Below are 24,504 nucleotides of genomic sequence, written 5' to 3'. Positions count from 1 at the left end.
GAGGAGGATGCTGGTGCCCCATCCGCCCGACCCACAGAACCAACAACTCCAATACCAGAAGTAAGTGTGAGTATTGTTGTTGCATGTGTGTGTCTGACTCTCCTACCTTGGCCTGCTGTAACTATATATGCGAAATTCCTGAACTCAAGTGTTTTCATCATTCTAGATTGCAGCCGGTAGCAAAAAGAAGAAGCGCCGCGATGTGTGTGGACCCAAGAAGGACAGGAAGAAACAGTACACATTTATCAAATACATTTGCAACACATACACAGTACAATTCTGTCCCTCGTGGTGTATAGACCGGCCTTAATTTCAGTTCAACGGGAACTCAATTATAATTTCCATAAAATACTGTATGTAAAATTTGTCCTTCCAATTTCTTCAGTTCAAAGCAATACACATCAATAGTGATGAAAACCTTCATTTATATTTGTTCAAGATAAACATGATTTATTCCACTTGTCTTGACTATAATAGATTTTTGTTTACAAAAATGTATTGATAAATGTAATTGAGCAGAGAAAAATGGCAAATATTAACCATGTATGCTGTCTATATTGCATGTAATTGATATAAGTCAACATCTAAGTATTACATATTTTATGTAAATTGTTATGGCTGTATTGTTATAAAACCCAATAATGTTTTTTTTTAAGATGCTAAGCTGCATGACTGTTTGCTAGCACAGACTGGAATATGTTCCGGTATTCTTCTGATGGCATTGAGGAGTACACCACATCAGTCACGGGCTTCATCGATAAGTGCATCGATGATGTCGACTGTATGTACATACCCAAACCAGAAGCTATGGATCCGCACATCCACACTGACCTAAAGAGTAGAGCTGATGCTTTCAAGGAGCGGGACTCTAACCCAGAAGCTTATAAGAAATCCGGCTATGCCCTCCGACAAACCATCAAACAGGAAAAGCAGCAATACAGGACTAAGATCGAATTGTAAGTTCAACTCTGAAGCTCGGCGGATGTGGCAGGGCTTGCAAACTATTACAGACTACAAAGGGAAGCACAGGAAAGAGCCGCCCAGTGACACGAGACTACCAGACGAGTTAAATTACTTCTATGCTCGCTTCGAGGCAAGTATCACTGAAACATGCATGAGAGCATCAGCTGATCCAGACGACTGTTGTGATCAGGCTCTCCGCAGCCGATGTGAGTAAGACCGCTAAAAAGGTCAACATTCACAAGGCCGCAGGGCCAGACGGATTACCAGGACGTGTACTCCGAGCATGCGCTGTCTTCACTGACATTTTCAACCTGTCCCTGACCTAGTCTGTAATACCAACTTGTTTCAAGCAGACCACCATAGTCCCTGTGCCCAAGAACACTAAGGCAACCTGCCTAAATGACTACCGACTCGTAGCACTCACATCTGTAGCCATGAAGTGCTTTGAGAGGCTAGTCATAGCTCACATCAACACCCTAATCCCAGAAACCCTAGATCCACTCCAATTTGCATACCACCCTAACAGACCCACAGATTATGCAATCTCTATTGTACTCCACACTGCCCTTTCCAACCTGGACAAAAGGAACACCTATGTGAGAATGCTATTCCATGTCTACAGCTCCGGGTTCAACACCATATTGCCCTCAAAGCTCATAAGCTAAGAACCCTAGGACTAAACACCTCCCTCTGCAACTGGATCCTGGACTTCCTGACGGGCCACCCCCAGGTGGTAATGGTAGGTGGTAATGTTGTTACACATCTGCCATGCTAATCCTCAACACGGGGGCCACTCAGGGGTGCATGCTCAGTCCCCTCCTGTACTCCCTGTTCACTCATGACTGCACAGCCAGGCACAACTCCAACACCATCATTAAGTTTGCCAATGACACAACAGTGGTAGGCCTGATCACCGACAACGACGAGACAGACAATAGAGAGGTCAGAGATTTGGTCGTGTGGTGCCAGGACAACAACTTCTCCCTCAACGTGATCAAGACAAAGGAGATGATTCTGGACTACAAGAAAGGTAGGACCGAGCACGCCCCCATTCTCAACGACGGGGCTGTAGTGGAGCAGGTTGAAAGCTTTAAGTTCCTTGGTGTCCACATCACCAACAAACGAACATGGTCCAAGCACACCAAGACAGTCATGAAGAGGGCATGACAAAACCTATTCCCCCTCAGGAGACTGAAAAGATTTGTCATGGGTCCTCAGATTCTCAAAAGGTTCTACAGCTGCACCATTGAGAGCATCCTGACTGGATGCATCACTGCTTGGTATGGCAACTGCTCGGCCTCCGACCGCAAAGCACTACAGAGGGTAGTGCGTACGACCAGTACATCATTGGGGCCAAGCTTCCTGCCATCCAGGACCTCTGACCCAGGCGTGTCAGAGGAAGGCCCAAAAAAATTGTCAAGACTCCAGCCACCCTAGTCATAAACTGTTCTCTCTGCTACCATACGGCAAGCAGTACCGGAGCGCCAAGTCTAGGTCCAAGAGGCTTCTAAACAGCTTCTACCCCCAAGCCATAAGACTCCTGAACATCTAATCAAATGGCTACCCAGACTATTTGTATTGTCCCCCCCTCTTTGTTGCTACTATGTTAATATATCTATGCAGTCACTTCAATAACTCTACTTACACGTACATATTACATCAATTACCTCGACTAACCGGTGCCCCCGCACATTGACTCTGCACCCATACCCCCTGTATATAGCCTCACTATTGTTATTTTACTGCTGCTTTTTAATTATTTGTTACTTTTCTTATTCTTTCATTATTGTGTATTTTTGAAACTGCATTGCTGGTTTGGGCTTGTAAGTAAGCATTTCACTGTAAGGTCTATCTATACCTGTCATATTCGGCACATTTGACAAATAACATTTGATTTGATAATGTTGTGGGTCCATCAGACCCGCGAACATTGACTGAATAACAAAAACATGAACACCACACAAGGGTTAAGTCAACTGTAATGGGGCCACTCAGGGACATGAATTGTCTTCTTGATAAGCAACCTGAGTGTATATTTGGCTATTGACCTGCTGAAAAGTGAATTAATCTTCTAGTGTCTGGTGGAAAGCAGACAAACAGATTTTCCTATATACTTTTTCCTGTGGTTAGCTTCATTAAGTTTCTTTTTTATCCTGAAAAACTCCCCAGTCCTTAATGATTACAAACATACCAGTAACATGATGCAGCCACCACTATGCTTGAAAAGTGGTACTGAGTGGTACTCAGTAAAATGCATTGCTGGTTCGGGCTTGTAAGTAAGCATTTCACTGTAAGGTCCATCTATACCCGTCGTATTCGGCAGGTATATTTTTTGCAACTGTTTCGGGTAATGCAAGTTCTTGTGCTGTTAGGGGAATAACCTATGTGTAAATGTAATCTGTTGCTGTATTTCTTTGTGTTACCTGTGATGGTTTTGTTTGTCTTGCTCTAGGAGATCGGCATGGAGGAATAGGACAAAATACCAGCAACAGTGTGTGAAAACCTTGTGAAGACTTACAGAAAACGTTTGACCTCTGTCATTGCCAACAAAGGGTATATAACAAAGTATTGAGATAAATAATTATTTGGTCAATAACAAAATGTTTCCACCATAATTTGCAAATAAATTCATTAAAAATCTTACTATGTGATTTTCTGGATTTTTTCTTCTCATTTTGTCTGTCATAGTTGAAGTGTACCTATGATGAAAATTACAGGCCTCTCTCATCTTTTTAAGTGGGAGAACATGCACAATTGGTGGCTGACTAAATACTTTTTTTGCCCCACTGTATATGCAGGACCCAGCTGTAAAGGAGACCTTGGTCTCAGTCTGTGTTCCTTGTTGAAATAAAGGTATAATAATCATTTTTAAAGTATTGCATTTGTCCCAAGAAAAACAATTGCTTTTTGCTACATTTGCCAGTATTACTTTTGTGCCTTTTTGCAAACAGGATGCACGTTTTGAAATATTTTTAATTTGCTACAGGCTTCCTTCTTTTCCCTCTGTTAACTTGGTTAGCATTGTGGAGTAACTATGTTGTTTGATCCAGCCTGTTTTCTCCTATTACAGCCATTAAACTCTGTAATTGTTTTAGTCACCATCGGCCTCACGGTGAAATCCCTGAGCAACCGGTTACCTTATACTCTCCGGCAACTGAGTTAGGAAGGACGACTTGTATATTTGTAGTGACTGGTGTATTCAGTGTAATTAATAACTTCACCATGCTCAAAGGGATATTCATTGTCTGCGTTTCTTATTTTTACCCATCTACCACTAAGTGCCCTTCTTTGCAAGGCATTGGAAAACCTACCTGGTATTTGTGGTTGAATCATTACAATTAACTTACAGATAATTGTATATGTGGGGTACAGATATGAGGTAGTCATTCAAAAATCACATTAAACACCATTATTGCACACCGAGTTAGTCCATGCAACTTATTAAGCACAATTTTACTCCTGAATGTATTTAGGCTTGTCCTAACAAAGGGGTTGAATACTTATTGACCCAATACATTCCAGCTTTTCATTTGTAATTAATTTGTACAAATGTAAAAAAAAAATAAAAAAAAACATTATTCCACTTTGACATTATGGGGTATTGTGTGTAGGCTAGTGACTTTTTTGGTAATTTAATACATTTTAAATTCAGGCTGTAACACAACAAAAAGGTGGATAAAGTCACAGGGTGAGAACATTTTCCAAACGCACTGTACTTAGCAGCCATCTTCATTTTCCTTGAGTAAATTCACAAACAGAAATGGAAGCCACAAATCTTCATTCGGGCAGAGCTGGCCTACAGATAACTTTGACCATAGATAACGTGTGATAGCATGTACACATATCATCAAACAACTTGCATCTAACCACATCCAGATGGAGTGGGTTTCTCCAGTCACGTCAGCTCCCTTGCTCTGTAGTACAATGGCAGGACTTCAAAACACACTGCATCTCTGACCCTGTTTTTAGGTTTAGGGTAAGCCTACATATATATTTTTCCTGTAAAGTTCAAAAAGGGACCACAGCAAATAGGTTTGGTTAGTTTGTTCAACTTAACATATTCTGTACATAAACTATGCTGTATGCAAAGTTCAGTGTTGGCTACAGTCAACAAAAACAATTGGATATGGAAAAAATGATCTGCAAAAAACATACTGACTGCATTTATCTAATGTATGTTTTAGTGTATTCATTTATGAAATGAATACTTTTGTAGTATATTAAAATTGAACAAAAAGGAAAAAAACATGTTTTGAAGAAAGAGATTTGATCATGTATATTACTTCTCCCTCGACTATAAAGCCCTTTCCCAAACATGTCCTGTTAAGTATTTAGAACACAGCTATCTTATAGCCGAGCGATGGGAGGCGGGACGTTGGCTTTGTGGCTCTTTGCTGACAGAAACGTTCCCCAATTCTCCTTATTCTAGTGAACCTCCATCTCCACCACACTCTTGTCCCGGAGTCAATCTCTCAACACCCCTCTGGTTGCTCCGCTGTCAGCTGGGTCAAATGAATACAGATGTCTGAAATGAAAACATGTTGGTAGTGACCCAAGTTCCTCTGGCAGACCTCTCTCTAGGCTTTACTGACACCTTCTGGTAGACTGGCAGGTTATTCTTTGCACAAATGTGGTTGACCTCATCGAACTGTTCGACTGCCCAGAAAAAAACAGAAATGAATTTCACACTGCACAATGGGCAGCTTTGTACAACCTTGTGTCATGAGTTTCTCTGCTCCTCCTAGGACTTTATAAGAAAGAATGACAGTCACAGATAACACAATCACACTTTAGCTTTGAATTAATAATATACACAAATATATTGACATGGCAATCCATCTGGATAGGTTGATGCAAATAGATCTGCAAAATACAAGTTTCACATCGCTCTAGCCCCGTCATGCAGTCCACACCCAGGCTAGGGGCACACAAAATGTGGACACAGATCTTCCCATGACACCACACTGCGGTGTCATACACAAAGATCTGCAACCACCCTTTGGGCTGGGGAAATCTCAATAGTCTCAAATGGTTTTCTCGGCGTGTTTCTCTTACTTAATAAGCACTGACCAACCAGTCCAGATGGAGGGGGGTCATGGAGAGAAAGGCAACTTTAAACTATTGACATCCACCTTCCATATCCCTCCAACTTGGGATCAAAAGCTTCTCCATCCATTGCCTCATCTCCTCGTCAATTCTTCCAACTCTCACTAACTCTTTTTCCACATACCTCATCTATTCATCACCCCCTCCCTCACAGTCTCTTCTTCATCTTGCCCTTCTTGTGGACACCACAGCCAAATCCAAACTTCTTCTGGTCATTGAGGCGCTGCTTGCCCATGCCCCGGAGCTTCTTCAAGCCTCCACTCAGCAGGAACCTCTGTTTCTCTGTCTTCCTGCGCTGCTTTAGGATCTGGTCACAGCTCTTCAGCTCTGAGCGTGGGCCCCACCACCCCTCTGCTGGCCTGGGGGACCCAGGGGCTGGGAGTTGGGTCCCCGGGATGGGCAACCTCGGCCCTGGTCTGGTCTGCCTTGGCCTGGAAGAGAGGTGAGGGAAACAGGGTTAGAGAAGAGAAGGGCAGCATTTCAATTGTTTAGCATTATTTTATCATGACGTATTGAAAGAAACATGGCAATTTTGAAAGTACATCAAACTGGACATTGCTCTAGTGTTTCGGAATAGATCTGAGGTAGTAGTAGAGCACAAAGACTGGAGCTTGGAGAATGTCCCAAAGGGATGCATCAATGTCTGCTTTACTTACAGACCCCACATCATACCCATCACAAACAACAGATCCAAACTCTAGCTAGCCTTCTGATGAAGTGCACTCCTACCTCCACACCTCCTTCCTCTGCCTCTCCATCTGAATCTCCTCAGTCATCCACCTTGTACTTCTTCTTCCACTCTTCATAGCTGAGAAATAGGGTCAAGGAGATGGAACATCCTTATAATTACAAGTGAGGACTTACCGGCATACACAATAAGCGGAGGGTGTTGTAATTTCCATTTTAATAGATTTCATCAGTAAAGACCAGTTTGAGATGACAAAAAGGATACAAGTTCTTCTTGATCATCTGTCCCGTCTCTGTTCTCATCTTCTTCTGGTCTGCCTCCTTTCCTGTTTCTTTGACAAAGCGCTTTCTCTTGCAATCTCTGCAGAGAGATGATTTATATGTCAAGTGAGGTTGCATGGTGTGTGTGTGTGTGTGTGTCTCATGGTGTTCCTTCTTACCACTTCATCATGTGTTTATGCTGGTTGAGTCTGTCTCCTATCAGGTCCAGAACAGCAGTAGAAGCCTGCTGCTTAAAGCCTTCTGTTCCCAGGCTCAGTCTGCAAACAAACACAGAGTTATATCACCATTATCCCACATTCACAGAATGACTATTTAGGTATTTTGTAAAGCAGAATGGACTGTGTAGTCAGCCTTCCTCATACCCTCTCTCAGAGTTGAAGTCTTTGGGGCTGTAGTTCTCACCGTGGCCAGTCTTTTCGGCCTTCTTACTGTCTGGCCTCTCCACCTCGCCCTGGGGCTTCCTCCTCTTCCCCCTCCACTACCTCAGAGAACACCCCCTGGTGGAGAAATGACAGAAGTACAGCATAATTGGTCATATGATACTACTTTGTCTGTGGTGGTGCTATTCACTATTATTGACTTACAATGGAACACGTACATGCTAGGTTTTATACCATGTAGATGGATACTTTGAGTATTAGTGCTAACCTGAAGGTCCTCCTCTTCACTGTCCTCCTGGTCTGTCGTGTGGTGTGTGGAGGGCAGAGCTGTGACAGGAACATGATACCTGCCCTCTGCAGCCAGAACCACCACCTTCTGGGTGAAATTATCCACCAGCCGTGTCCCTAGAACGCTTGGCTCGCATCCCCACGCTGACGTTGGTCTTGCTGTTCGAGATGATCTCAAAGATTGTCTGGAGAAAAGGTGCTGTGGTCGTTTAAACAGTATTACTACAGGTTAGTCATTCATTCATTCATTCATAGAGAATGGCTTCCAATATACATTTCTGATGTAAACTCACAGCTTTAGCCTTGTAGTCCTTAATGCAGTCCACTATTTGAAGGTGCTCCAGTTCCATTTTCTCTAAGCCTGACCCTGAAAATAGACCAAAGCAATGTGGGTTAATATTATAGCAAGAGTAAGGGAGCATATGTGTGTGATTTTCACGAGAACCCTAGATCTGATGAGGATCCACTGAGACAGTAACTTCATTGATTTAACATCCCACATTAAAGTGCACTGGTAAATTAGTTACTAGGTCAGTCATCTAAAGGCTTCCTCATACTTCCTTACAGCTGGCGCCTAGCCCAACGGGTGTGCTCGCATATTCTCTTAAAAGGCCGCTTGAAAAACATCTTGCGATGCCGTAGCCAGTAGACTTCCTCAAACTAGATAAAATAACAAGAAATCAGTCATTAATTCTGACGTTTATTAATTCTGACATTTTTTACACACGGTCTGACTCTGGAGGGAGAGAAAAAATTAAATTAAGAGGAGATGGAGAAAGAGAGTGATAGAGTGAGTGAGAGGCATGAGGAAGGGACAGAGACAGAAATATATGAAAGTAAGCAAGAGAATTGAGTATCCATGACAAAAAACAAGTGTGACAAAACAATTGCAGGGGTGAGCAATGGCTCCATTCCCCCACACTGTGTATGACATGTTTATGTCCAGTGCTGGTACCTTGCTGATGGTCAGGTGTAGCCAGCTGAAGGGGTCTCCCTAGGAAGAGATAGAGGTAAAAGACAAAAGGTATCTCATCTGTACACACCAGGCTTTAGGCAGCGCCACCGCGGCCTGCGCGTGCAACTCGACCTGGGGTTGAAAAACCACAGATGAGACAATGGTGAGGAAGGTGAATTTCATTTCATTACACTATATATCATTGACTCAGATGGTTGTCATTGGCCTTTCTTTCCAACGTACATAAGTTACAATTAAAGATAAACTAAAACAGTATGTTGGCCATATTATAGTTCTAATGCTCCCCCTGTTGTTGGTGTTACCCACCAACTCTATGCAGGAAGAGCTTGGCTTTGGAGGGGAAGTTGTAGTTGATGACGTTGTCCAGCAGGGGGATGTCTATACCACGAGCAGCCACATCTGTAACAACCAGCAAGCACCATGGCCTTGCGGTGGAAAAATTTACCAATGTTGATCTTCCTGGCAGTCTGGTCCAGGGCACTGTAGATGTAGGCACACTCCACGCCCTCAGAGGACAGCAGCTAACCATAGGTTAACACAGAGTTACATTCAAAACAAGGTACAAGGCTGAGGACAACCAAACCTTATTCAATGACTAGCTTCTCCTTCTATTCACGAGGCTCTCACCTCTGAGGTACTCCACACGGTGTTTGGTGGCAACAAAGACTACTGTCTGCTCCTGGGGCGTCGCCACATTCCTCAGGAGGTGGAGAAGCAGAGCCGGCTTATCATCCATCCTCAGGTGGAAGAACGACAGCTGGGAGAGGAGAAAATACAATGTTATGCTACAACTTTTATATTATGTCATTGACTCAAACACAGGTTTCACATTTCAACACTTTAAGGGAATCCAACTGAGTGTAACTGAACTTCAAATTGTATGAATGTGGGTTTTAGCGAGTCGATTCGCTTAACCTTCAGCAGCTCACTCAGCTTGCTGTCCACTTCCAGACGAATCTGCACCGGCTCCGTCAACCCTGCACAAAACGCAATCCTTTCAGAACACTACACATCTTGCCTTGTACACAACTCAATATCAAAAGGCTGCACAAGAACGCATAGGTTGTGGGTGGGCTTTAGATTGACATTGAAGGGATGTTGTGGCTGGGCTCACCAGTTCTAGTAAACTCCACTAGTAGTTTGGGCAGGGTGGCAGAGAACAGCAGTGTCTGTCTGTTGTCTGGAAGCCTCCGGATGATCTCCTGGAGCTGGTCAGCAAAGCCCATCTCAAACAGCCTGTCAGCCTCGTCAAACACAACGTACTCCACGCTCTGTAGCTTCAGGTTCATCTCCATGACAACATGCATCAGACGACCTGGGGTACCGATAATTCTGTAGGCAGAAGACATTACGCAAATCAACAGCACAGAACAAAAACTACAACCTTATTATAATTTAAAATTGCATTATAGCAAATTACAGCAGTACATTGTGAAGACCAGTGTACATACATGTCTGGGGTCTCATGAAGTGCAGCAAACTGATCATCCATTCTGAAAAGAAACAAGATGTACAGTTACTATTTTCTGGTACTGCCCAATGAACAAAACATACTGTCCCTAAAAAAATGACAAAGATTACCCCCAACTCTTTGGGCCTTTAAAAACCTGCTGTATGTAAAATATTGTGCGCTATAGCTTGGAAAATGTATCATGCTTTTTCAACATCATGGCTGTTTTCCTAAAGAAGTGAAATCCGCTTTGTGGATTGTTTCCTTGTCAAGATACTAATGACTATCGCAATACGATTATCGTCTTGGCCCTAGTTTATGTACAAATATGTATATTATAGTGTAAAATGATGGATGAAAAATAGACTATGAAAAGCCTATCCTGACCTCTTTGGTGAACTTCATGGTTTGCAGCACCAACTCTCTGGTGGGGGTCAGAAAGAGAGCCCTAGCCCCTTCAGAGATGGGCCTTCGGACATTCTCAAACATAGGCACCAAGAACGCAGCTGTTTTCCCACTGTCTGTCCTTGCCATGGCAACCATGTCCTTGCCATGGCAACCATGTCCTTGCCATCTAGAATCACTGGGATAGTCTGAAAGGGGGAGAGAGACGTCCTGTAAATAATCTACCTGATATATCAGTGAAATGTAAAGATCCAAGGGCAATGGCATACCTTTCTCTGGATTGGAGTAGGGACTTTGTACCCTTTCTTCATGACCCCTTTAAAAACTGGGTAACTGAGACCTGCAATTACCAAAATATGGAGGTTAGGACATACGCAGGACACATTGCTGTATAAAATCTTTAATTGTCTCAAAAAGATGGCCTACAGGTAAGCCTACCACAATTTATTACCCATGGACTGGAAGCCCCCAGACTTATTTTTATTCTTGTTCTGAGCTCTGACCAGCTCCCTGGTGTCAGGTTCCACATCAGACAGACACTCTGATGAAGCATGACTTTAAAATTCTCATGTAATTGGCAATAAATCAATTCTAGACCTGACATTACAGAGACCCACAAAAGAGACATATTTATGACGCTGATTCTGGGTCGTCACTAGTTTACACAACCACAAATGGCTAAACCCACCTATTACCACAATCTCTCTTCATACAATCTGATTTTAAACATAACCCTAGAGTTAACCCCAACCACAATGCTAACCTTATGCCTAAACTTAAATACTGACCCCCCCCAAAAATATTTGTTTTCATAAGTTTTTACCAAAGACAATTTTGACTTTGTGGCAACTACTGACAACCCCGATGGTCTCTGTTGCAAAACCTTTATTAAACGGAGGTAAGCGGAACGTTTGTTTACCTAGCTACAATAACATAAACATGTTCTATTTTAGCAGCAACTTCGAAGTCCCCACCATCCGACTCGTCCTGCTCCCGGTGGCCAATGTGTATATTGTTCTTCATCAGCTTCTTCTTTCTTTGAGCCATTGCGTTAAGTTCTGCACCGTTAACTTGTTTAACTTTGTTCAACGCTTTGATGTTGTTAGAATATAAAAAATAAAAAATGGTACTTGCCAATAAATCAGCAACTCAGCACATGACAACAACACAGAAAGCAGACATTTTGAAACAGGTGAGATTCTTTACGTCAGAATCCTGCGTCGGCGCATGACATGACGTCATTGTGTTTTCTCTTGACGTTTCGTTCTTGTGGGGGGGGCATTTATTTTCACCGCACTTCCATACCCGAACACACTGGGCGCGTTCGAGCGTAACACTTTTGTCAAATCGGTGACCATCGTTGGTCTCTGCCTTTCAAAGTGTGTTGCATTATGGGGATAAAAATGGTCCAACTTGCAGTGGTGTAAATTACTTAAGTAAAAATACTTTCAAGTACTTTTTTTTTGTGTCTGTACTTTACTTTACTATTTTTATTTTTGCTAACTTACTTTTACTTCAGTACATTCCTAAAGAAAATATTGTATTTTTTACTCCATACATTTTCCCTGACACCTAAATGTACTTTCGAATTCTTGGCAGGGTAGGAAAATGGTCCAATTCACCCACTTATCAAGAGAACACCCATGGTCCTCTACTGGCTCTGATCTGGAGGACTCACTAAAAACAAATCCTTTGTTTGTAAATTATGTCTGAGTGTTGGAGTGTGCCTCTGGCTATCCATACATTTAAAAAAAGAAAAAGAAACTGGTGCCATCTGGTTTGCTTAATATAAGGAATTTAAAATTATTTATGCTTTTACTTTTGATACTTAAGTACATTTTATCAATTACATTTACTTTAGATACTTTTTATTTATTTATTTAACCTTTTTTAAACTAGGCAAGTTAGTTAAGAACAAATTCTTATTTACAATGACGGCCTACCAAAAGGCAAAAGGCCTCCTGCAGGGACCGGGGCAAGGATAAATATATATGTATATATTTTTTAATATAGGACAAAACACACATCACGACAAGAGAGACAACACTACATAAAGAGAGACCTAAGACAACAACATAGCAAGGCAGCAACACATGACAACACAGCATGGTAGCAACACAACATGACAACAACATGGTAGCAAGGACCTACTTACTAGGCAGTGTCAGAGGAAATCCCCCAAAATTGTCAAAGACTCCAGACTGTTTTCTCTCCTACTGCACGGCAAGCGGTCCTGGAGCGCCAAGTATTTAACCAAAGGGATTCTTAACAGCTTCTACCCCAAGCCATAAGACTGCTGAACAATTAACCAAATGGGCACCGAATTATTTACATTGACAACCCCCCTCTATTTGTTTTTCACACTGCTGCTACTCACTGTTAATTATCTATGTATTGTCACTTCACCCCTACCTACGTACATGTTGAAATTACATCGACTAACCTGTACCCCCGCATATTAACTCGGTATCGGTAGCCCCTGTATATAGCCTCGTTATTGTTATTTTATTGTGTTACTTTTTAATTTTTTACTTTAGTTTATTTGGTAAAAAATGTCTTAACTCCTTCTTGAACTGCACTATTGGTTAAGGGCTTGTAAGTACGCATTTCACCGTAAGGCCTACACATGTTGTATTTGGCGCATGTGACAAATACGATTTTATTTTATTTGAAATAAGCATCAACCAGTGGGTCTTGCGATGGGTATACAGAGATGACCAGTTTACAGAGTATAAAGTGCAGTGATGTGTCCTATAATGAGCATTGGTGTCAAATCTGATGGCCGAATGGTAAAGAACATCTAGCCGCTCGAGAGCACCCTTACCTGCCAATCTATAAATGTAGTCTCCGTAATCTGGCATGGGTAGGATGGTCATCTGAATCAGGGTTAGTTTGGCAGCTGAGGTGAAAGAGGAGTGATTATGATAGAGGAAACCAAGTCTAGATTTAACTTTAGCCTGCAGCTTTGATATGTGTTGAGAGAAGGACAGTGTACCGTCTAGCCATACTCCCAAGTACTTGCATGAGGTGACTGCCTCAAGCTCTAAACCCTCAGAAGTAGTAATCACACCTGTGGGGAGAGGGGCATTCTTCTTAAATAAACTTACTTAAGTATATTTTAAACCAAATACTTTTAGACTTTTACTCAATTAGTATTTTACTGGTTGACATTCACTTTAACTTGAGTCATTTTCTATTAAGATATCTTGACTTTTACTCAAGTATGACAATTGGGTACTTTTTCCACCCCTGCCAACTTGAACATACATGTCAACTGCATGAACACTATAAATATCATGGGTTCAAAGGTCATGAAGTTTTGAATTCATTCTATTGCAAGTTTCTGCAGTTGCTCTTCACAAACGTCATCCTGCAGCCATCACCTACATTGTGGGAGGCTCTATCATTAGGGTGTTTTTGTTTTACCCACGCAAACATGACAGGAACCAACTTTGCCTCAATTCATGTATATAGTGGATATATACAAATGAATATGATATTTGAGGCCTTCTCTCTCACAAATTGATTGTACAATATACACACTTGTATTTTCAGTTTGAGTGTGTGATATGGGCGTTGGAGACATGTTTATATAAATATTATAAAGAACAACTTTTATAAACAATGGCAACACTACCATATGGCGCTGAGCCTTGCTGTTGGAAAACATCAGTGTCCGACTTTCAGCTGTCACAGATGCACCTCCCCCAACTGCACTCCTTGACTCTCATTTACAGTCGGTTTCTTTTGCCTTACCGCTCAAACAAGCCCACTAGTTTCCATTTAGCCCAGTGGGTGGTTCTATATGTAATGGTGGGATAGATTTCAGCAAGCAAATGAGTGCATGAATGGGTTGGACTGCAACCTTGACTCAGGGGTAGACGTAACATAGTAAACCTACATCCGGCAGTATGATTAGTATGATATCTTATGTTTCGTATGGTATGTATTCATTTGTGGCTGTCTGTCTTCCATTTCATATGATATGTTACGAATTACAATTTGTATATGTTACCAATTGCAATTCGTACAATATGTTGCAAATTTGCAAAACTTATGATATGTTACAAATTCAATTTGTTGTGGATAACATCCGTTAGGTGGCTAATGCTAATGTTAGTTTGGGGGTAATCTTTAGCTAGAATAGGGGTTAAGGTTAGGAGTTAGGTTAAAGGGTTAAAGTTAGGGGGAGGGTTAGCAAACATGCTAAGTGGTTGCAAAGTAGCTAAAAAGTAGTATGTCGTGGAAAAGTTGCTAATTAGCTAAAGTTGTCCGTGATGAGATTCGAATACAACCTTTGGGTTGCTAGATGTTCACGGTATACGCCCATCCATCCACCCTGACCAAAAACCCTACTTTTGTTTTTGCCTTAATTAACCTTCTCTATATTGTAACCATACTATGTTACGTTTTGTCAGTGGTGGGAAAAGTACTAAATTGTCATATTTGAGTAAAAGTAAAATAAAAGTAAAAGTCACCCAGTAAACTACTACTTGAGTAAAAGTTTCAAAGTATTTGGTTTTAAATATACTTAATTAAGTATCAAAAGTAAATGGAATTGCAAAAATGTACTTAAGTATCAAAAGTAAAAGTATTAACCAATTCAAATTCCTTATATTAAGTCAACCAGACAGCACAATTTATTTGTATTTTTTATTGACAGATAGCCAGGGGCACACTCCAACACTCAGACATAATTTACAAATGAAGCATTTATGTTCAGTGAGTCCATCAGATCAGAGGCAATTGGGATGTCCAGGGATGATCTCTTGATAATTGTGTGAATTGGACCATTTTCCTGTCAAAATGAGTACTTTTGGGTGTCAGGGAAAATGTATGGAGTAAAAAGTACATTATTTTCTTTAGGAATGTAGTGAAGTAAAAGTAAAAGTTGTCAAAAATATAAATAGTAAAGTAAATGACAGATACACCCCAAAACAACTTAAGTAGTACTCTAAAGTATTTTTACTTAAGTACTTTTACACCACTGCGTTTAGTTTATGAGACCAGGCTGTAAATATGCCTCCAGGATAATATGGTACAATTAACCTCATGTATAGGCCCTTGAACAAATAAATAAAACCAAGGACATGCAAAATCCATCAGATTAACAGCAACGCAAACAATTAATTTTAGTAATTGACAATCACAGGTATTATTAAATGTTGACTAACCAATCAGAGCGAAATTAGATTAAATCTAGTCACGATCACTTTCAGATATTTTATTCGGGTGAATTTAGAGGATTGACTTGATAGATGCATTGACGTTGTTGGCTGAATAGCAAGCAAAACTTCATGATACACATCGTTCACTTTTGAGAAAACTGGTCCAGCCACTTGGTAGCTCGCTATTGTTAGTTCAAACGAAGCAAAAGTATGTAGTACTATGAACGTGCAATTGTAAACTATAAAGTATAAACCCTAAATTAATGAATGAATGAGGTCCCAGGCAGAAAGTTCTTGGTTGAACGCGAACAAGCATCACAGTCCTTACACCCACGCCCAACTTGACTTTTAGCCGTATAGCACCGCCCACCGGGTGAAATGGAGGGAAAATAGTGTGTCCCTTTCTTGTGAGTAGTCTGGTATCCTAGATAAATGTATCAATGTTGTACTTTTATTTAATAATCAGGGTTTGGAGCAGAACAAAGTGTACATAATGACTCTATTATATATAGTAAATATTTCATGCATAAATGAAAGTGGGCTAAAGAAAAGCAAATATTCTTACTTTTAAAATGGAACTTTATTTTTAAATGTTTTATAAAACAAAAGGTAAATCAAAGCAAACCCTAAATTCCTGTGAATCCTTATGTCTTTTTGTTTAAATGTGTATACCCCTATGTATAAAGTTTGTATTTTTTGTGAGAAAAAGTATATACTAAATGTACCATTCAAGCCATTTAAAGTCATGTGCCATGGCATCAGATACTTTGCTGATATACAGTGAATAAAAAATACATAGTGCTTAGATTACACTATTACTGTATATTATGTATGTACAGCAAATTGACTTAAATAGATCTAGGCTAGACCTACCATCTGACATGTGTTTTTATTTGTATTTATTTTACCAGGTAAATTGACTGAGAATACATTCTCGTTTACAGCAATGCCCTGGGGAATAGTTACACTGGAGAGGAGGGGGGATGAATGAGCCAATTATAAGCTGTTGTGTTGGTCATTGGTACAGTTTATGAAATCAGAGAAGAACCAGCAAACAATTGATTAAATTAATAGACTGGAGAGGGTCTCTCTGGAAAACATGGAATGTGCCAACGTGTAATTATTTACTAAAACCTGCAATCTCTCCTATGTCATCTGGAAGGGCCATATGTTTTTTAATGGTCCTTCCAAAAACCCTCTCAGACAGCCTACTGTATTTGATTATCATTTGTTTTCCCTAGCTGGCGTCTAGATGGGACTACACCATCTGTGGATTATAATGTATTCCCAGTAGGCCTACAATATATCCAATAGTGATCAACATGGTGTGTTACCACATGGATCATTTTTGTACCAATTCAAATGAACAATAAGCAAAGGCACATTTAGGTCTTTCAATATAATACACATATTTAATTCCACTATTGCCTTTCAGTCTGTAATATGATCAAGATTAACACAACCAACAACTGTATTTCCAGGGCTGCTCTTTGACCTAGGATCTGTCCTTATTCTTATTCTCCAAGGTACAAGCTTATTCTCCAAGGTACAAGATTACATACAAAATGCAATTACTTTTTCATACCCACATGAGAATATGCAAAAACTAAAATTGCTCAAGGGTTGTCCTGTGGTGCATTTCTTGCTTCAATGACAGCCTCTGAGCAGCAGGTAGGCATTTATTGTCATGAATCTTGTCCTGGAGGCTGCTCTACAGAGTGGTCACTAGCTGGCACAGCCACAAAGTCATAACATGAGATTTTAACCCTAACCTTAACCCCACTGCTATCTTTACCTTAAATTAGGACCAAAAAGATCATTTTTGTTTTCATGAGTTTTTATAATATAGACAATTTTGACTTTGCAGCTTCCAATCTAGCGGAAATCTCTCAGTTCTGCCTTCAGGGCAAGATTCATAACAATAAAGGTCATGTCTTTGAGTGGGACCAGAGCTGAAGTTGCAGTTATAGACCTTTCTTATTCCTATAATGGTCAACTGAAGCTAGAGGTCAGTGTAGCACTGACTAGGGATCTCTCCAACCTGCTTGAGTCTTGCCTTTGACTTTGTTTTGTTTGATGTCATCAAGGTTTTCTACATGCACTAGCTATGGGACCTACTGGCTCCTGGGTGAAGTTTCCACTATTTGCAGATCTAGGATCAGCATACCCTCTCCAAATCCCAACCTTAACCATTAGTGGGAAAAATGCAAAACTGGCTCAAGATCAGCATTTACTTTTAAGTTCACCCTACACCAGACCAGACCACCTGTTTTGCTGCTCACAAGCAGCTGTGTCAGACATCAAAACCCCATTGAAGCCTAATGGTTATTTGCTCATTAGGGCCAGCACAGGAAGCTGTTGCCACTTGCAACCACCAGGTTTTCTGCCTGTTCTCCATCTGGTGGACATGTTTTGTTTGTCTTCACTTGAGCGACTGGAACACAACAGCTCAACAAATGTTACAGTAGATACAGTAATCTCGGTTAACCCAGAACTAACATTTTGCGTAATAGGGTCAGATGCTCGATATGTTTACGTAGTCTGCCCATGAGAGATTATACATACAGTAATGATATCAATAAAGTGGAATATCAAATGCAAAAAAAGCTGGTTTATTTGAAGCCAGTGTAGTAAATAAGTTAACACCATGACATCATCCAGGCCCAGATCCCATTCATATTCCATCACTGAGGGTTGGCTGGCGGTTGAAAGTATCCAGGTACAGTGCCTGCCCTGATGGAGACACGGTGTCGAGGGCTAGCTCACTCACTCGCTAACGTGGAGCTATTTCCCCCACCTTTACTGGTGGTTTAGAATATAAGGCCTCGGGAACTGTCAGGGGGCGCAACATTTCTGGGTTTGCCCAAGGGCATTTGGCAGACTGACACCCACAGCATATTAGCTCCAACCTCCTTAACTCACAGTCTCCGTTCACTGTCCGTCAGTCCAGCCCTGGATCGAAAACATGTCACTCAATCCCTGCCTGCATTCCCCACCTTGTTGTTCTTATATTTGTATTATGATGTGCATTCATTATTCACGAGGCAGCTAAAGTTTTCATGCTCCTGTGCGTCATACAGGATGTCTCTGGGCACGCAGCATGGTTGCAGCTCATTGCCACCGTTGTGTATAGCTTCACCTCTGTTACTCCCACTAGATCCGGAGCATTGATAATAAACACTTACAAATAGGTTGCCTTATCAGTCAGTCAGTCAAACATTTACATTAACATCTGTATCAGTGTACATAAGGAAAGGATATACATATGGTGCTGACTGATACTGGAGATAGATTGCAGCATTAGTATGGTAGGGATATGGCTTGTGGTTCAGAAAGCAGTCAGTCAGTGAATTTACATTCGATGGAGGCCATTAGGAAGACAGATGTCAACATGTCTCTGGTTTTTATTTCTTTAATGAATATGTACCCAGACAGTGTGTGGTGCAGATGTTGACTGTACTGTAAGATTTGGAGAGTAGATGAACGTTAAATCGAAGGTTTAACTAAGGCTAATGCTAACCCTGTAAATGAGAGCTTCGGTTCAACAGACGTCGGCCATATCTGTGTCAAATGTAATTATTTAAAAGCCAGGCCTTGCGCTCAGCTAACCTTTATAAAAATAGACAGACCATCCAATTAGCATCACGAGCCAAGCTTGCTGGCGAATCAGACGGGCGTGTTTACTGGTAAAGCATCAGACACTGTTATAAGACACTGACGATTCGTCTCAAAATCTCACTCCAGTACCTTCAGTGAAAATCAAGTCTATGAGTGTAATGACAAAGAATGCTCTCTGTTGGATTTGCATCTGTCAAGGATCCCTCCGGAACTATCATTACGCACACCTGGTCCCTATTCCCATTGATTAGTAATTGTATAAGTCTGCTCTTTGTTTACCATTGTCCTGTCGATTATTGTTCCAAAGTCTGTTGGTCGTGTGAGTACCTGTGCTGTGTTGTTTTGGCTTTCATGCCACGTATATTGTGCGGATGATTACGAGTCTCGTCCTGTGTGATAATCTCAGCCTCCCATGGGCTAATAAGATGCTGTGAGGAAGAGTGAAAATGTGCTTGGGCTTTCCATCCCCCCCAGATTGTGGATATTATGGTTTGCCATGGTGTTGGGTTACAGTATGCTAGTGTAGCATAGCATTGGCTACATTATCACCTTCACGGTACATCTAAAATTCCTCCATCTGCAACATGTCTCAACTGTGTCTGATGGAGCCACAAATAAATACATTTGATCTGTATGCTATACAAGTTTCATTGGCCAAAGTCTGGTACATTCATATTTTCCATGTACTGAATCATTTAATGTGCAAATAAGCAACATTCAAAGCCCTTTGCTGAAATGACCCCTTTGCTGTATAAGGAGAATCTGGATTTGAAGACCTTTCTTCGCAAAAACTGCAGAGGCACATGCATCCGGTCAACTCTCAATTACTTGATATTCCAGCATTAAAAGGCTGTTTCCCTTCAAGCCACCAGCCGCTCCTCTCACAGCTAGTGTCAGCATTAAGGTGATCATCATGGCACATGTGACACAAGCTCAAAAACGATCCCTAAAGGACATTATTAGAGACAGACCAGAGAGGATGTCTCACATCAGTGAAACCAGCTGTGGATTCACTGTCACCCACACTTAATACCACCCTCAATACTTTCCCCTGTAGCCTACATGCAATTCATACTCTCTGTTTTGATTCAGATGTGTTAGTCCCATTTGTATTTGGTCAAACACTGTTGGATTACTGCTGATTAGCATTGTACTTTTAATACATGAGACTTAATGGCCATTTTCTGTCTCATCCTTTCTGGGATGTGTAAGATGATATATACCCAGAATTAAAGCCTGGGAGCAGAATGAACTTTTTATGTATTATGTCCATCTTCTCACTCCTGTTGTTTCTTTTGGCTGCCTGGCCCATGCTCTATCGCTCTCTCGCTCCTTTTTTAATTGCAGCGTTCTCTATTCCTTTCACTCCGCTTGGCTTCCCTCTGGGAATTTAAATGGACCATTGTGTGCCATAAGATAAGTGAGGAGCTTCTCAGGAGACTTGCACCGTGGGACTACCGGACCCTTTTCCCACTCGGCTCTCTATAGCCTTATCACTCAAAGACTCAAACAGCTCACCAGAATACAAATTCACAGGGACTGACAGGGAGAAAAGGGACAGGGTGGAAAAGAGTAATTCTATGTGCAAATCTGAATGTCATTTTATGATTTTTATAGGAAGTGATTTATTGGGGTTTACTACAGTATTATTTTTGAAAATTATACATATTTTTATATGCATTGTGTATTCATCACCACTTTATTTATACAATGCATTCGGAAAGTATTCAGACCCCTTGACATTTTCCAAATTACAGTCTTATTCTAAAATTGATTAAATATATTTTTTTACTCATCAATCTTGCTAGTTGCTAGTAAGTTGTGAATAATAAGTTTCATTCCATAATGACAAAGCAAAAACAGTTTTTTGACCTTTTTGCAAATGTATTAAAAACAGAAACACCTTATTTTCATAAGTATTCAGACCCCCCTCAAGTGCATCCTGTTTCCATTGATCATTCTTTTTTGGAGTCCACCTGTGGTAAATTAAATTGATTGGACATGATTTGGAAAGACACACACCTGTCTATATAAGGTCAGTTGACAGTGCATGTCAGAGCAAAAACCAAGCCATGAAGACAAAGGAATTGTCCGTAGAGCACCGATACAAGATTGTGTCGAGGCACAGATCTGTGGAAGGGTACCAAAACATTTCTGCAGCACTGAAGGTCCCCGAGAACACAGTGGCCTCCATCTTTCTTAAATTGAAGAAGTTTGAAACCACCAAGACTCTTCCTATAGCTGGCCACCCGGCCAAACTGAACAATCGAGGAGGAAGGGCCTTGGTCAGGGAGGTGACCAAGAACCCGATGGTCATTCTGACAGAGCTCCAGAGTTCCTCTGTGGAGATGGGAGAACCTTCCAGAAGAACAACCATCTCTGCAGCACCAAGCAGGCCTTTATGGTAGAGTGGCCAGATGGAAGCCATTCCTCAGTAAAAGGCACATGACATTCCACTTGGAGTTTGCCAAAAGGCAGCTAAAGACTCTCAGACCATGAGAAACAAGATTCTCTGGTGTGATGAAACCAAGATTGAACTCTTTGATCTGAATGCCAAGCATCACATCTGGAGGAAACCTTGCGCCATCCCTATGGTGAATCATGGTGGTGGCAGCATCATGCTGTGGGGATGTTTTTAAGTGGCAGGGACTGGGAGACTAGTCAGGATTGAACGGAGCAGAGTACAGAGAGATCCTTGATGAAAACCTGCTCCAGTGCGCTCAGGACCTCAAACTGGGTGAAGGTTCACCTTCCAACAGGACAACGACCTTAAGCACACAGCCAAGACAATACAGGCGTGGCTTCGGGACAAGTCTCTGAATGTACTTGAGTGGCCCAGCCAGAGCCTGGACTTGAACCTGATCTAACATCTCTGGAGAGACCTGAAAATAGCTGTGCAGCAACACCCATCCAACCTTACAGAGTTTGAGAGGATCTGCAGACAAGAATGGGAGAAACTAGCCAAATACAGGTGTTCCAAGCTTGTAGCGTCATACCCAAGAAGACTCAAGGCTGTAATCACTGCCAAAGGTGATTCAACAAAGTACTGAGTACAGGGTCTGAATACTTATGCAGATGTGATAGACATTTGGTTTTTGCAAAAACGTCTAAAAAACAGTTTTTGCTTTATCGCTATGGAGTAGCATGTCAATATTGTTGATGAAAACCCCCCCACAATTTAATCAATTTTAGAATAAGGCTGTAACGTAACAAAATGTGAAAAAAGTAAAGGGGTCTGAATACTTTTCCGAATGCACCGTATCTGAAAAAGTCTCAATTGTTTTGGTAAACACACTGTGGCCTTCCATTTCAGCTGTCACGTATACTCCCTCTCCTGCCTCTAGGTCATCAGGCTGCTGATTATCCCGCACACCTGAGCCTCATGACACTCACCTGGGCTCGATCACCTCCTTGATTTCCTTCCCTATATCTGTCACTCCCCTTGGTTCTTTCCTCAGGTGTTATTGATGCTGTTTTCATGTCGGTGCATTGTTTGTGTTTCGTGTTCATTGTTTATTTTATTTATTAAAACACTCCCTGAACTCCCTCCCAGTCCCTGAACTTGCTTCCCGACTCTCAACGCACTCGTTACATCAGCTCTGTAAATAACTGGCAGAGGCCAACATGGGGGCTTAATCTACTGACAGAGAAATGTCTCTCAGCTGGGAAGTGTCTCCTGATTTAACACAGCACACATCTGAGGGGAATATTGATGATGGAGGTTCACAGGTATCCTGATTCCTTCCTAACTCTGCCTCCACTCTGAGATCTCCACATGATTCTGCCTAACAGAGAAGCCTAACAGAGGTGATATATTCAGACACCCACACTGACACAACCACAGCAACATACCTGCACACTGACACACATATAGGCACTTAAAACACTACAGATCAACTCACACACACACCGACATAGATGGATACACAAAGGGAGCACACACACCGACATAGATGGATACACAAAGGGAGCACACACACCGACATAGATGGATACACAAAGGGAGCACACACACCGACATAGATGGATACACAAAGGGAGCACACACACCGACATAGATGGATACACAACAGGAGCACACACACCGACATAGATGGATACACAAAGGGAGCACACACACTGACATAGATGGATACACAACAGGAGCACACACACCGACATAGATGGATACACAAAGGGAGCACACACACCGACATAGATGGATACACAAAGGGAGCACACACACCGACATAGATGGATACACAACAGGAGCACACACACTGACATAGATGGATACACAAAGGGAGCACACACACCGACATAGATGGATACACAAAGGGAGCACACACACCGACATAGATGGATACACAAAGGGAGCACACACACTGACATAGATGGATACACAAAGGGAGCACACACACCGACATAGATGGATACACAAAGGGAGCACACACACAGACATAGATGGATACACAAAGGGAGCACACACACCGACATAGATGGATACACAAAGGGAGCACACACACCGACATAGATGGATACACAACAGGAGCACACACACTGACATAGATGGATACACAAAGGGAGCACACACACCGACATAGATGGATACACAAAGGGAGCACACACACCGACATAGATGGATACACAACAGGAGCACACACACTGACATAGATGGATACACAAAGGGAGCACACACACCGACATAGATGGATACACAAAGGGAGCACACACACCGACATAGATGGATACACAAAGGGAGCACACACACCAAGATTCTACTACACAGGAGAGAGGAAGGGTTTTCTCCAAATGGGCTATGTTTTGTAAATTAACCGTGGATGTGAAAATCTACGTCTTAGTGTATGTCTCAATATGAGTGACAGCATTGCTGGCAGTCATCTATCAAGACTGACCGTATGTGGCTTTGGGTAGGGAGGGAACAGAGGCTTACTGCAAAGCCTGCCTTATCCCCAGCATTACGGTCTCTAAGAAAGGATTTACTCTTTAATTCTTGATTAGATAGAATTTCTCCACAGAGCAAACTCAGAGTGATACACAGAGGAGCGATAACCTGACCAGAGAGAAGTATGTTGATAAATAGTCACACCATTAGTCTGACCGTTGCAGGCCGGCACTAACACAATGTTATATCTTAATATTAGAAGTCATGGATTATCAATTTGGAATGAATCATGCTCC

General features: G+C 41.6%; 1 pseudogene; it reads right to left on the bottom strand.

Moving 5' to 3' along the window:
- Positions 1 to 4,579: 4,579 nt before the first annotated feature.
- Positions 4,580 to 11,584, bottom strand: LOC118373211 (ATP-dependent RNA helicase DDX54-like; annotated as a pseudogene).
- Between the last annotated feature and the right edge of the window lie 12,920 nt (positions 11,585 to 24,504).

This window comes from Oncorhynchus keta, chromosome 13, assembly GCF_023373465.1.
Source record: "Oncorhynchus keta strain PuntledgeMale-10-30-2019 chromosome 13, Oket_V2, whole genome shotgun sequence".
NCBI classification, from domain to species: domain Eukaryota; kingdom Metazoa; phylum Chordata; class Actinopteri; order Salmoniformes; family Salmonidae; genus Oncorhynchus; species Oncorhynchus keta.
This window is presented reverse-complemented; position numbering and strand designations above follow the sequence as displayed.